Source organism: Chrysemys picta, chromosome 12 (assembly GCF_011386835.1).
Source record: "Chrysemys picta bellii isolate R12L10 chromosome 12, ASM1138683v2, whole genome shotgun sequence".
NCBI lineage: Eukaryota > Metazoa > Chordata > Testudines > Emydidae > Chrysemys > Chrysemys picta.
The window spans coordinates 22,452,287-22,465,611 of record NC_088802.1 but is presented as its reverse complement, the minus strand read 5'-3'; positions in this window follow the sequence as shown (position 1 = coordinate 22,465,611).

The following is a 13,325-nucleotide window of genomic DNA, read 5'->3' as shown; positions in this document are numbered from 1 at the left end:
GATGACATTATTGTCTCCATGGGAATGTGATGTGCAGTCTTTTTATGCAAAAACTCTATGTTCACAGTAGTAATAATCCAGACTAAATTCACTGAAGTCAGTGGAGTTACTCTGGGTTTACACCAGTGTAAATTAGATAAGAATCTATCTATCTATCTATCTATCTATCTATCTATCTATCTATCTATCTATCTATCAAAAAAAAAATTGTTAACACAGAGTTGAGGTCACCTAGTGATAGCTCTTGCTGTACCAGAGCATAAAGTTCAGCAACACTTAAACTTTGGAAACCCATGTACATGCTCACATAACCTTAACTCTGCCCACAGGATCTGACAATAGCCACTGGGAATTATCTGCCTGCACTCCAGCTGCATTCACTGTGCTAGCTGTAGCTGTATTGAATAGTGGAGGCAGTAGGTGGGGCAAACTGGTGGAGGTGTGATTGTGATATGAGGATATTTTGGGATTAGCTGAGGAATATCACAGAGCCGTGATTGTGATATAACAAGATCTGGGTCTGAGTCCCACCATGTGTGTGATCAAAGGAGAGAGGTGCACCTGTTCCTTGAGGGTTCCATCTGCATCAATGTGATACAGAACTGTGTAGGTTGTGTCAGTAGCAGGGCACTGGTGTCTTCTTGCCATGGGTATAGCCAGCAGTGAAGTAGGATATGAGAGTAGGCTGTGGATTTAATGATGGGTAGGGAAGTATAAATTTAGGTGGTCTCCTGTGGGCAAGTGTGAAGGGGCTGTAAAAGGGCATGAAGTGGCTGTTAAATTTCACAGGCATGATGTTCTGTCAGGGGAGCAGGCTGTGTTTGAGGGCAGGGCAGGTGAAGGAAGCTCCAGTGACAAGGCAGAGTGGAAGCGTGTGCTGTTATATTTGCACACTGAAGAGAAGAAGATAGACACTGACACCAAGGAAGCTGACAGGAACACAGCTGGGTGCTGTGCTCTTTTTATTTTTCTAGCTGCAGAACTGAAAGTAATATGAAAGTGAGGCTGTGCGCTGGGGAGGGGAGAGTGCTCAAACATTGAAAGGCACAGGATGTCATGTGTGTTATGGGTGTCGTGGGGCATCGCACAGAGACAGGGAAGTTATGTTTATGAAGACATTTAATTCAAATCTGCATTTCCTTGTTAGAAGTGTTAGATTAGCTGAACTTGACCTTCTGAAGTTGTCACTGGGAACCGTAACTCTCTGTTAATGAAGATTTCAGCCATTTTATTTCCTAATTTTTTAAGAGAAAGAAAGCTTGTTGGTCGGAAATAGTGGTCATTGCGGCGGCTGTAGGGGGCCGTGGATATGGATGATGAATGAAGCAAAAGGCTTTTTTAAGAACCATCACATTTTTCTGGAAAGGAGCTGTATTCTGTGCACTGCTTGGCCAATCTGGGTTACCCTCACATCCACCCACTACCCCCAAATCTCTCGGTAAGCGCAGCACAAAGCTGGACACAGCCATCTGCAGCAATGCAGGCTCAAAGAGGTGTGAAGTGGTCTGTTCATCTCAATGAGCTGTTCTCAGAGGAGTGAGAAACACCTCCAGGAGACAGTACAGCCTGAAACTATTGTTCGGAGAGGTGTGAACTGCTCCCTTCATATCAGTCACCCAGGTGCCAGCAGGCTGTTCAGTGTGTTGTGGATGCACATCCCTGTTTGCCTCTTCACAGCTTGACACCCTGAGGCGCGGCACTTCCCCAGACCCTGACAGACATTGGGAGGGGTGGTTAAGGAGACACCCTCAGTCTCCTCCCCCGCCCGCCCTGCTGAAGGGCAAGATCAAAGCCCCCAAGATCACAAAAGGGGGAGAAGGAAATGCATTGAGAGCCCCCCCTGATATTGGCACACACAAGGGAGGGGAATGTGGGCTGTCGGGCGCCCTGCCCCTTGTTCAAGTTCTGGATCCAGCAGAGAAGGAGACAGACACGCAGAGAGCGCTGATGGAAACATAGCTGGTTGCTGTGATCGCTTTATTGTTCCCGTTGCAAAACTGAAACTAAGAGGAAAGTGACGCTTTGCGCTCGGGAGGGGGGAGAGTATAGAGCCCCCTGAACATTGAAAGAGACATGACATCACACCCCTCTGTTGTCCCAATCCCCCTGTCACTCATCCTCATGTCCCCCCTCCCAGTGTCCCACCCCTCCTCATCTCTTGACCCCCAACCCATCACCTACCACCCTCCCTTTCCGTCCCCCACCCAATAATCACCCCTTCCCTTGCTGCCCCCAAAACCCTTTCCCCCCAATTCCCACCCTCATCATCCTCCCCTCCCAGCAGGTAAGTGCGTTTCAATAATAGTTTCAGCACCTCCTAAATATCCTGCTGTGGTCAGATGACATTTCCCCACAATTCAGAACCCTCAGACAGAGCCAGATGCCTCCTGTTCTTAGTGGTGAGACCTGGTCTACACTATTAGGTTAGGTCGAATTTAGCCACATTAGGTCGATTTTATAAGGAATGCATCTATACAACCAACCCTGTTCCTCTGACCTGAAGGGCTCTTAAAATCGACTGTTCTCCCCCCCCACCCCTGATGAGGGGAATAAGGCTTAAATCAACCTTCCTGGGTTGAATTTAGGGTAGTGTAGACACAAAGCTGTGCAATTCAATGGTATTGGCTTCTGGGAGCTATCCCAGAGTGCTCCAATGTGACCTCTCTGGACAGCACTTTCAACTCTGGTGCACTAGCCAGGTACATAGGAAAAGCACAGGGAACTTTTGAATTTCATTTCCTGTTTGGTCAGTGTGGCGAGCTCAGCAGAACAGGTGACCATGCTGTCCCAGAATGACAAACGAGCTCCAGCATGGAGAGAACTGGAGACACTGGATATGATTGCTGTATGGGGAGAAGAATCTCTGCAGGCAGAACTCCGATCCAGCAGAAGAGATGCTGATATATATGCTAAAATCGCACAGGGCATGGTGGACAGAGGCTACACCAGGGACACACAGCAGTGCCGCATGAAAATTAAGGAACTCAGGCAAACCTACCAAAAGAAAAAGGAGTCAAACGGTTGCTCCGGGTCAGAGCCCCAGACATGCTGCTTCTATGATCAGCAGCATGACATTCTACGGGTGGACCCTACCATTACCCCACCACTGTCCGTGGCAGTCTCATGCAACACAGAGGAGGATTTTGTGGATGAGGAAGAGGAGGAGGAGGAGAATGCTCAGCAGGCAAGCGGAGAATCCATTTTCCCTGGCAGCCAGGACCTTTTCCTCACCCTGGAGCCAATACCCTCCCAGGGTGTATTGTTCCCGGACTCTGAAGGTGGAGAAGGCACCTCTGGTGAGTGTATATTTGTATCTACACTAAAGGGGTTAAAAGTAATTCTGTTTAATGTTTCATTTACCCTGAACAATTGGGATGCATTCATGGCCAGTACATAGAAAAGTCTGTTAATGTGTCTGGGGATGGAGCAGGAATCCTCTAGGGACATCTTCATGAAGCTCTCCTGGAGGTACTCTGAAAGCCTTTGCAGAAGGTTTCTGGGCAGTGCTGCCTTATTTCGTCCTCCACGGTAGGACACTTTACCATGCCAAGCCAGTAGCAAGTAGTCTGGAAACATTGCAGCACAAAGCATGGAAGCAAATTGTCCAGAGTTTTGGTCACATTCATGCAACATTCAGTCTTTATCTTTCTGTTTCAGCCTCAGGAGAGTGATATCATTCATGGCCACCTGGTTAAAATCAGGGAATTTCTGTAAGGGAACAGTAATTACCTCTATCTGGTGATTCCCGGCACATTAGACCCAGTCATGCTGGGCTGTTTGCACTTGGCTAAAAGGGATCACCCCAGAGAATAGCCATGTGGGAGGGGGGAGGGGGAAAGAGAGGAGTGTGCTGCACATCCACCCCAAAACCACAGCCCCTCCTTTTAAACAGCAACTGCAGCCCCTCCTTTTAAGCGGCAAACCCAACTGGCATTGGTTGCTATGGGAAAGGAGGGCGCTGCAATTTGAAACCATTCCCATATGTTATGAATGAGGAAGAAGTCAACCCCGCATACCCTTTGGATTACCATGGCTGCCTGCAAACGGAATTCTGTTACTCAGCCTTGTGTGAAATGTCACCATACTGGCAGGCACTCAATATAAAAGGCAAAATGCAACCTTGTACATAAAGCACATGTGCTGTCTGCTGTGAACTGCTTGATTCACTGTGAAAGAGTCTCCCTTTTATTCTCAGAAATGTATCTTCCTACATTTTCCTCTCCCTTTTTATCCCCCCTGCACGTACAAATGTTTCTATGCTCCCAATATCAACTCCATCCCTGAGGTTATCGCAGATTAGTAGGCGAAAAAAACGCTCTCACAATGACATGTTTTCAGAGCTCATGCAGTCCTCCCACAGTGATAGGGCACAGCTGAATGCATGGTGGCATACACTGACAGAGGCCAGGAAAGCATTAAGTGAGCACGATGAGAAGAGGGAGGAGGTAATGCTGAGGCTAATGGGGGAGCAAACGGACATGATGAGGCATCTGGTGGAGCTGCAGGAAAGACAAATAGAGTACAGACCACCGCAGTAGCCATTGTGTAACCACCTGCCCTCCTCTCCAATTTCCATATCCTCCTCACCCAGATGCCCAAGAACACGGGCGGGGGGAAAATATAAAATATAAATTAATGGAGATATCCCATCTCCTAGAACTGGAAGGGACCTTGAAAGGTCATTGAGTCTAGCCCCCTGCCTTCACTAGCAGGACCAAGTATTGATTTTTCCCCAGATCCTTAAGTGGCCCTCTCAAGGATTGAACTCACAACCCTGGGTTTAGCAGGCCAATGAGCTATCCCTCCCACCCCTGGGAAGGCTCCGGGCACCCAGCTACTCAACTCCAGGGGATGGCCCAAGCAACAGAATGTTGTAATTTAAACAGCTTGATTTGTAGTGTGGCTACAATAAGAAATGTGGCCTTGTCCTTCCCTCCTCCCACCCAGGCTACCTTTTACTAGTCAGCATTGTCAGTGATCTCAAGTTTTTTTAATAAATAAAGAATGAATGGATTCAGAACAATAGGGACTTTATTTCCTGTGCCAGCTGTGGTCGAAATGGGGGAGGGGGATTGGCTTACAGGGAAGTGCATTCTCCAAAGGGGGCGGCTTTGCATCAAAGACAAACTAACAAAACTGTCACACCATAGCCTGGTCAGTCATTAAACTGTTTTTCAAAGCCTCTTTGATGCGCAGCATGCCTCGATGTGCTCTTCTAATTGCCCTTGTGTCTGGCTGTTCAAAATTGGCTGCCAGGTGATTTGCCTCAATGTCCCACCCCGCCATAAACGTCTCCCCCTTACTCTCACAGATATTATGAAGCACACAGCAAGCAGCAATAACAATGGGAATATTGCATTCGCTGAGGTCTAATCTACTCATTAAACCATACAGGCACCCTTTTAAACATCCAAAGGCATATTCTACCACCATTCTGCACTTACTCAGCCTTTAGTTGAACTGCTCCTTACTGCTGTCCAGGCTGCCTGAGTACGGCTTCATGAGCTGTGGGAGCAAGGGGTAGGCTGGGTCCCCAAGGATAACTATTGGCATTTCAACATTCCCAACAGTAATTTTCTGGTCTGGGAAGAAAGTCCCTTCTTGCAGCTTTTCAAACAGCCCAGAATTCTGAAAGATCTGAGCGTCATGCACCTTTACCTACCATCCCATGTTGATGTCGGTGAAATGGCCCTTGTGATCCACCAGTGCTTGCAACACTATTGAGAAATATGCCTTGTGGTTTATGTACTGTTTGGCAAGGTGGTCCAGTGCCAAGATAGGGATATGGGTTCCGTCTATTGCCTCACCACAGTTAGGGAACCCCATTGCAGCAAAGCCATCCACTATGATCTGCACATTTCCAAGAGTCACTACACTTGTTAGCAGAAGTTTATTGATTGCCCTGGCTACTTGGATCACAGCAGCCACCACTGTAGATTTGCCCACTCTAAACTGATTCCTGATTGGCCTGTAGCAGTCAGGCGTTGCAAGCTTCCACAGGGCTATCACCATTTACTTCTCAACTGTCAGGGCAGGTCTCATCTTTGTATTCCTGCACTTCAGTGCGGGGGAAAGCAACTCACAAAGTTCCATGAAAGTGCCTTACACATGCAAAAGTTTTGCAGCCATTGGGAATCATTCCATACCTCCAACACTATAAGAACATAAGAACGGCCATACTGGGTCAAACCAAAGGTCCAAATAGCCCAGTATCCTGTCTACCGACAGTGGCCAATGCCAGGTGCCCCAGAGGGAGAGAACCTAAAATGCAATGATCAAGTGATCTCTCTCCTGCCATCCATCTCCACCCTCTGACAAACAGAGGCTAGGAACACCATTCCTTACCCATCCTGGCTAATAGCCATTAATGGACTTAACCTCCATGAATTTATCCAGTTCTCTTTTAAACACTGTTATAGTTCTAGCCTTCACAACCTCCTCAGGGAAGGAGTTCCACAAGTTGACTGTGCGCTGTGTGAAGAAGAACTTCCTTTTATTTGTTTTAAACCTGCTGCCCATTAATTTCATTTGGTGACCCCTAGTTCTTGTATTATGGGAATAAGTAAATAACTTTTCCTTATCCACTTTCTCCACATAACTCATAATTTTAGATACCTCTATCATATCCCCCCTTAGTCTCCTCTTTTCTTTAATCTCTTCTCATATGGGACCCGTTCCAAACCCCTAATCATTTTAGTTGCCCTTTTATGAACCTTTTCTAGTGCCATTCATCCAATTCATAGGAGTTGAAGATCAGATAGAGAAAATCTTAGCAATGGTGATTTCCTCCCAAGTTCTGTCCCCAGTGGGAATGAATCGCTGCATCACCCTTAGAAGTTACACTTGTAATTAATCCTAAAGGACAAAGAGCTAGGAATGTGCAGACAGGTTAGGAATTTTTGACTCATCTTCAGTTCAGTTACACGGGCAAAGAATATGAATTTGAACCTGTGTCATGGGCCAGATCCTCACCTGGTGTAAATTGAAGTAGCTCCCTGGATGTTAATGGGTCAGATACACCATTGATGTAAATAGCCTTAGCTTGCTGAACTCAGCGAAACTGTATCAATTTACACCAGCTCAGGACTTGGCCCTTAGTTTTTAGTCTTTCCCTCTAGGTACCAACTTCAAGCAGCTGGGGCAGCATGAGCTGTGGGTTCCTCTCATGGCTGCATCCCAGGAGCTGCTGCTGCAAAGCAGGAGAAAAAGAATCTCTGCTCCCCCAGAGCTAATTGTGTGATTTGTTAATGAAGGAACAGGCGATTCCAGGCCAGCTGAGGTTCTGGTGCCACTGGGCTCTTAGCTATTGTAGGTCACACTTCTGTGCAGCAAACACATATTTATTTCTACAAACCCCTGGGGACGCCCATTGGGCATCAGCTATAGATAGCAGTGGATATGGATGACGAGAGAAGCAAAAGGCTCTTTTCAGAACCTGTTCTTTTCTGGACAGGAGCTGCATTCTGTGCGTGTCTGGGTTCCCCTCACATCCACCCCCAGAACCTCTGCATAAGTGCAGCACAAAACTGGATGCATCCATCTGCCACATAGGAGGCTCAGTGAAATGGCCTGTTCATCTTAATGAGCTATTCTGAGCTGAGTGAGAATCCATTTAGGAGATGGTACAGCCTGAAACAAGTGCTCAGAGAGGTGTGAACTGCTGCACTTGTACCAGCCACCCCAGTGCCAGCAGGGTTTCATGGTGTCTCAGCTTCACACCCCAAGGGGTGGTGCATCCCTAGACCCAGCACACGTGGGGAAGGGATTAGGGAGACAGATTCAGCCCCCCCAGAAGGGCAAGGACAAAGCCCCCAAGATCACGTGAGGGGAGCAGGGAGGTTTGGACCCCCATACGTAGGTTGGAAACCCCCAGGTATTGGCAAAGACATGGGATGGGAATGTGGGATTGTCAGGTGTCCCTGTCCCCATTTTCCCCCAGGCTGCTGTCACACACCCTCATGTTCCCCTTCCCAGTGCCCAACACCTCCCCATCTCCTCTCACCCAACCCATCTCCTATCCACCCTCCTCATTTATCCTCCTTCCCATAATCACCACTCCTCTCAAGGCCCCCAAAACTACTCTCTCCCTTTCCCACCAACTCTTCCACCGCCAATAATCCCCCCTCCCAGTGAGCATGTGCATGGGTTATTTATTTTCATTTCAAAAATAATTTCAGCACCTTCTCAATATTCAGCTGTGGTCAAGGGATAGTTCCCCAAGATTAGAAACCCTTCAACAGAGGCAGATCTCACCTGATTTTAGTCACAGATTTCTGTCCAGGGTTAGATTTTAACTCACAGGGCCTGGGTTTGTTGGCCAGAACATTCTCCTTCCAGCAGCTATGGGGCTACAAGTTGGAAACAGCTTTCAACCAGCTCCTCATTTCGCCAGGCACATGCACAGTGCAATCTGTTTGGCGCGACTCCAACCACTTCAAAGGCTGAAGCACCTAACTGAGAACTAAATACTGTGGCTGATAATGCTGTCACTTTATTTCCCCACGAGGGCCAATGGGTGGACTGCACTCTGCTGAGCTTTGGAGTCCCTCGTGTGAGGATCTGAGCCCCGGTTTTAGCTGTGCACAATAAATCAGCACCAAAATGCACCAACTGTAAGAAAAGTTAGAAATACTTCACTGCAATCAACTGATTTCTCTCTCCCGCATCCTGGTGTAAATCAGGAGTAACCCCACTGGAGTCAAGGGGCTGATTCTCCCATCACTCATCTCAGGGTAAATCCATGGTGTTACACTGGAGTATGTCTGGTTTCAGGGAGAGGAGATTCAGGCCCTTTGACTCCAGCCTCTGCCACATCCTCCACCCCCTGAACTCTCTTACTCTAGTCCCCAGGAGTCTCCTTCCCTCTGCCTCACACAGTCCAGATATCCCAAACAACCCCCCCAACCCTTAATCCCCTCCCTCCCCTCTCACAACGCTCCACCTCACAAACGCTCCAGGGCCCCGTTCTCTGAGATTCCCCCTCCCATGGCCAGAGCCAATTCTCCACCCAGAGTTCCTGACTCAGCTTCCTCAGGTTTCCCTGCTGAACAACTCTACCCACCAGTCCCCTCCTCTGCTCAGCTCCACTCCTCTGACATGACCCCAGCCCCAGGGAATAAACCCCCACCCCTGCTTCCTTCTGTCCCACCTCCAAACACCAGACATTCTCTCCTGCTTCTCTCCTTTGGCCATCCCGAGCCACACTTCATTCCCACCCCACTTTCCTCCTTCCTCTGCCTGGCCCTCTCTAGAGCTGGGGGTGGGATTTCAGTCCCTCATCCCTTTTAGTCCGTCACCTCTCAGCCAAGCCTGCCCAAGGAGGGGAGCAGGGAGTGCCCATCTATGGAGTAGATCCCTGTCTGCTAGGAACTGCAGAGAGACACAGCAACTCAGGACATCCAGAGAAGGGACACAACAATGGCTGCTGGATAATACGGTGATGGGGGCATGAGAGAGAGAGAGAACCAAACAATCCTGGCAGTGGGTGCATAGATAGATAGATAGATAGATAGATAGATAGATAGATAGATAGATAGATAGATAGATAGATAGATAGATAGATAGATAGATAGGACCAATGATTGCTAACACTGGAGGCTCAAATGCATCACAAGCTGGGAAAAATTCCACAAAGACCAGCACAGTAAGTTTGCCATTTCAATTAAATATGTTAGAGTGTTAATATACAGGGCTAATTTAAGAACATAAATTTGAATTATGTTTTGAACTCTTTAAGACCTTTTCTATCAAGTCAACCAAACATCTAGAGTCTATCAGATTATTTTTATCAAAAAAAATTTGGGCTTCCATAGAATTCCCAAAAATCTCTGATTGTTCATGTTTTGGCAAGTGAGAAACAAATATTTTCAACTAAAAATAGGAGAAAACTGATTTTTTCCTGCCAAAATACACCCAAAAAACCATAGGTTTTCAGTTCTCCTATGTATATATATGAAGTATCAGTGAAATATATTTGAGGATACCTGAGACGTTCTGTGAAAATTTGATTAATTGAAAATACAATTTTCCTTTCAAAACAATTTAAGCAGAAAATTTCTGACCACACTTAATTGAAAACTGAGCTTTAAGCAAGACTGGGGAATGCACATATTGTCCAATAATATAATAATTTCAAACCTGTACACTCTATTGCATGCCTTCTTATTTCTGTTTCAGAGGGGTAGCTGTCAGACAGTGAAACTGAGTAAGCAGGAAAGCTGATAGTCCACAAAATTGTTTTGTAGACTAGTGCCTTTAAATTCAGGGTGAGAGTTGAACCAAGCAGCCAAAACGTATCTATCCTGACATGGAGAACAGGTGGACTTCAAGGAGATCAAGAACAGGAGACCTTGTGTTCAAATGGTAGCCAGTACCTGGATCAGTGGGGTTCTCAATTCTGCACTGCACACTGGGAACACATTTGCAATAATCTTCTGTGGAGACCATGAGATGGATCGGTTCTTCTGTGAAATCCCCCAGCTCCTCAAACTTGCTTGCTATGACTCATATCTCAGTGAAACTGGGGCTATTGCCTTTAGTGTGTGCTTTGCCTTAAGCTGCTTTGTTTTTATAATTGTGTCCAAATCCCCTAGGGACCTTTAAAATTCTAAAGACTGTTTTCAGTATCTTGTTAGTTTGGCCCTTAATTGAGAGCCCTAGAGAACTAAATTCTTCTTTTCACCTATAAAGCAAGTGCACTTGTCTAAGACAATGTGTCTGTCATGTAACCTGGAGGTGCCATGTCTAGAGAAAAGACAGGAGGTTGGTCTAATACCAGAGCTGCGATTTTCTAAGAGTCCTGAGGTGTTAAACGCAAGTTCCCAAGGACTCCTTTAATTCTATTAGGTCCTACTCCAGAAGGGAGCCATAATGTTCACTGTTAGAAAATATTCCCGCCACAATTGCCTCTGGAACAGAATGCAGGAGATCCAGTTTGTTGGAACATATTTCTGGTAGAGAAGGTATCTAGGAAGCCATGAAGAAGCTGTTTGGAGGGGTGAGCATGGTGGGTTAAGGTAGATGGCCATTCATTTAGTTTTAAGCAAGATAATCCCCTTTTGGTGTGGCTTGTCCCATCTGGTACAGAGAGAAAACAAGACGTGGGTTTTGTCCAGTATAACAGACTAGGGAGGCATGCAAGGTCACACTGGTGGGTGGGGCCACGCAGACAGGGGTGGGACCACAGCTTTCCCAGAAGTACCAGAATGTCCAGTATTCTGGGAATGCGTCAGTGGCCAACCTAGTTGAGGGCAGAGTTGGGCAACATTTTCCCAAGCCATTGGCAGATTGTTTAACTCAGCTAAAAACATAGCAGCATCTGTCAAGAACAGGTTGAGGAAACCATTTCCCAATGACAAGTTACTTTGACCAACCTGAGCTAACAGCAACATACAAACCCCTGCCCATGCCATGCTTCTTCGGTCTCCAGGGTGCAGAGGGACTAGGAATGGGTATGTCTGAGATGATCCGGGAATAAACCTGCCCCTTCTCTCATTAGGGAGTCCCTCCCCTCTTAGGTCTCACTCCAACTGCTGTTCTGCAGTAGCTTGGTAGGGAACATCAGCCTCTGATTAGTACAGGAATAAGGTCCCCTGAAGTTCTCAGGCCACTTGCACATATGCGAGGGTCACCATCTAATCTAGGCTGGCATCCGGGGGACTCAGAGACATCTAGGGCCCAAAGTACGAGCTTTTACAGCTTGAGCTGAAGAACCAGGCTGCCTGACAGCCACTGGAACATCCTCTGATCCTCAGGTGCGGAACAGAGGGGCCTCATAACATGCACTCCCCATGGGTGGTGTTTATACAGCGACACTGCATGGCTACACAGGTCAAGGGCTCCATCTGAGCTGGAGTCACCTCCCTGAGCCAGGAGGACAGGGCCTCACAGACAGTTGTACTAATGCAACGCCATGGACTCTATTAGTGTTTATTTTCTGTGTGGCCCCTTCTCCTCTCCTCTGTCCCTGCACATCCATAAAGACACAGAGTCATAGAGTTCAAGGCCAGAAGGAACGACCAGATCATCCAGTCTGATCTCCTGTACTCCAACACCACCCGGCACCTGCACTCCAAACCCAACAACTGAAATTACACCAAAGTATCACAGCCCTCAGGAGACTAGATGGTTCTGTGCCACCGGCAGAGAATAGGAGAGACTGAGGTGCACCAGTGCCCGAAGCCCCCACAATGGCAGGGAAATGATTGAGATACACCCAGAAAATCCTGGCAAGTGAACCGCAGCACATGCTGGAGAGGAAAGTGAACCCCGCCTTCCCCAAGGTCCCTGCCAATCTGATCAGGGGGGAAATTCCTTCCTCACTGCCACATCATGATCAGTTAGACCCTGTGGGCAAGAACCAACCAGCCAAACACCCAAGAGAGAGAGAAAGAATGCCTCAGTGCCACTTCAGAGCCCTGGCACATCCCACCCAATGTCCCATCTCCAACTAGGGCCACCCCGATGCTCCAGAGATTTAAAAAAACACCCTCCAAGTATACACTGGGGGGGGGGGGGAGAATCCCTTCCAGACCCCTGCCAGTGGCCAGATGAAACCCTGAAGCATGAGCTTTTAGAAACATAAGACATACGCCACAAGTGAGACCCAGGGTTGCTGAGCCCTGCCCTCCACCATCACAAGCAGCCCCATCATACAATCCCACTCAGACATGTGTCCAGCTCTCTCTTAAAACGAATTCGGTCATTTGCCCCCCACAACTTCTATTTGGAGGCTGCTCCAGAACTTCACCCTGCTGGTGGTTAGAAACCTCCCTGTAATTTCTAGCCAGTCTCTCCATCACTCACACGCCCAAATGTACACGTGAGCCAGGCTAACACAGTCTGGCTCCTTGTCCCCCTCTAGTGATTAGGCCATGAATGGTGGTTTATAAGACAATGGGTTCATTCCCCAGCTGGTGGCAATGGATATACAGCTCCTTTGGAGGCAGTAGGTCAGATCGACAGATGCTGAAAATTGCTTTAGGGCCACCAGAGTCAATGGAACTACACGGATGTCTTCTCTCACCTACCCCAATCTTACAACTGTCTGACTCCTTTTGTTCCAACAAAGCCACTCCTGATTCATACTCACAAGCAAGACAACTTCCATCATTGTTTTCAGTGGCCATGGAACAGGTGCTAGTGGCCAAGCAGTGTAACAGGTATTGTTTGGGCACAGAGTGAAAGTCTCATTCCACTCACGCACACAATTTACACCCATTTAACTCCACAACTGGACCAGAATTTCTACTAGTGTAAATCACCCCAGCAGCAGTGACAACAGTTAATCTGGATTTGCATTGGTGCAACTGAGATCAGAATCAGAC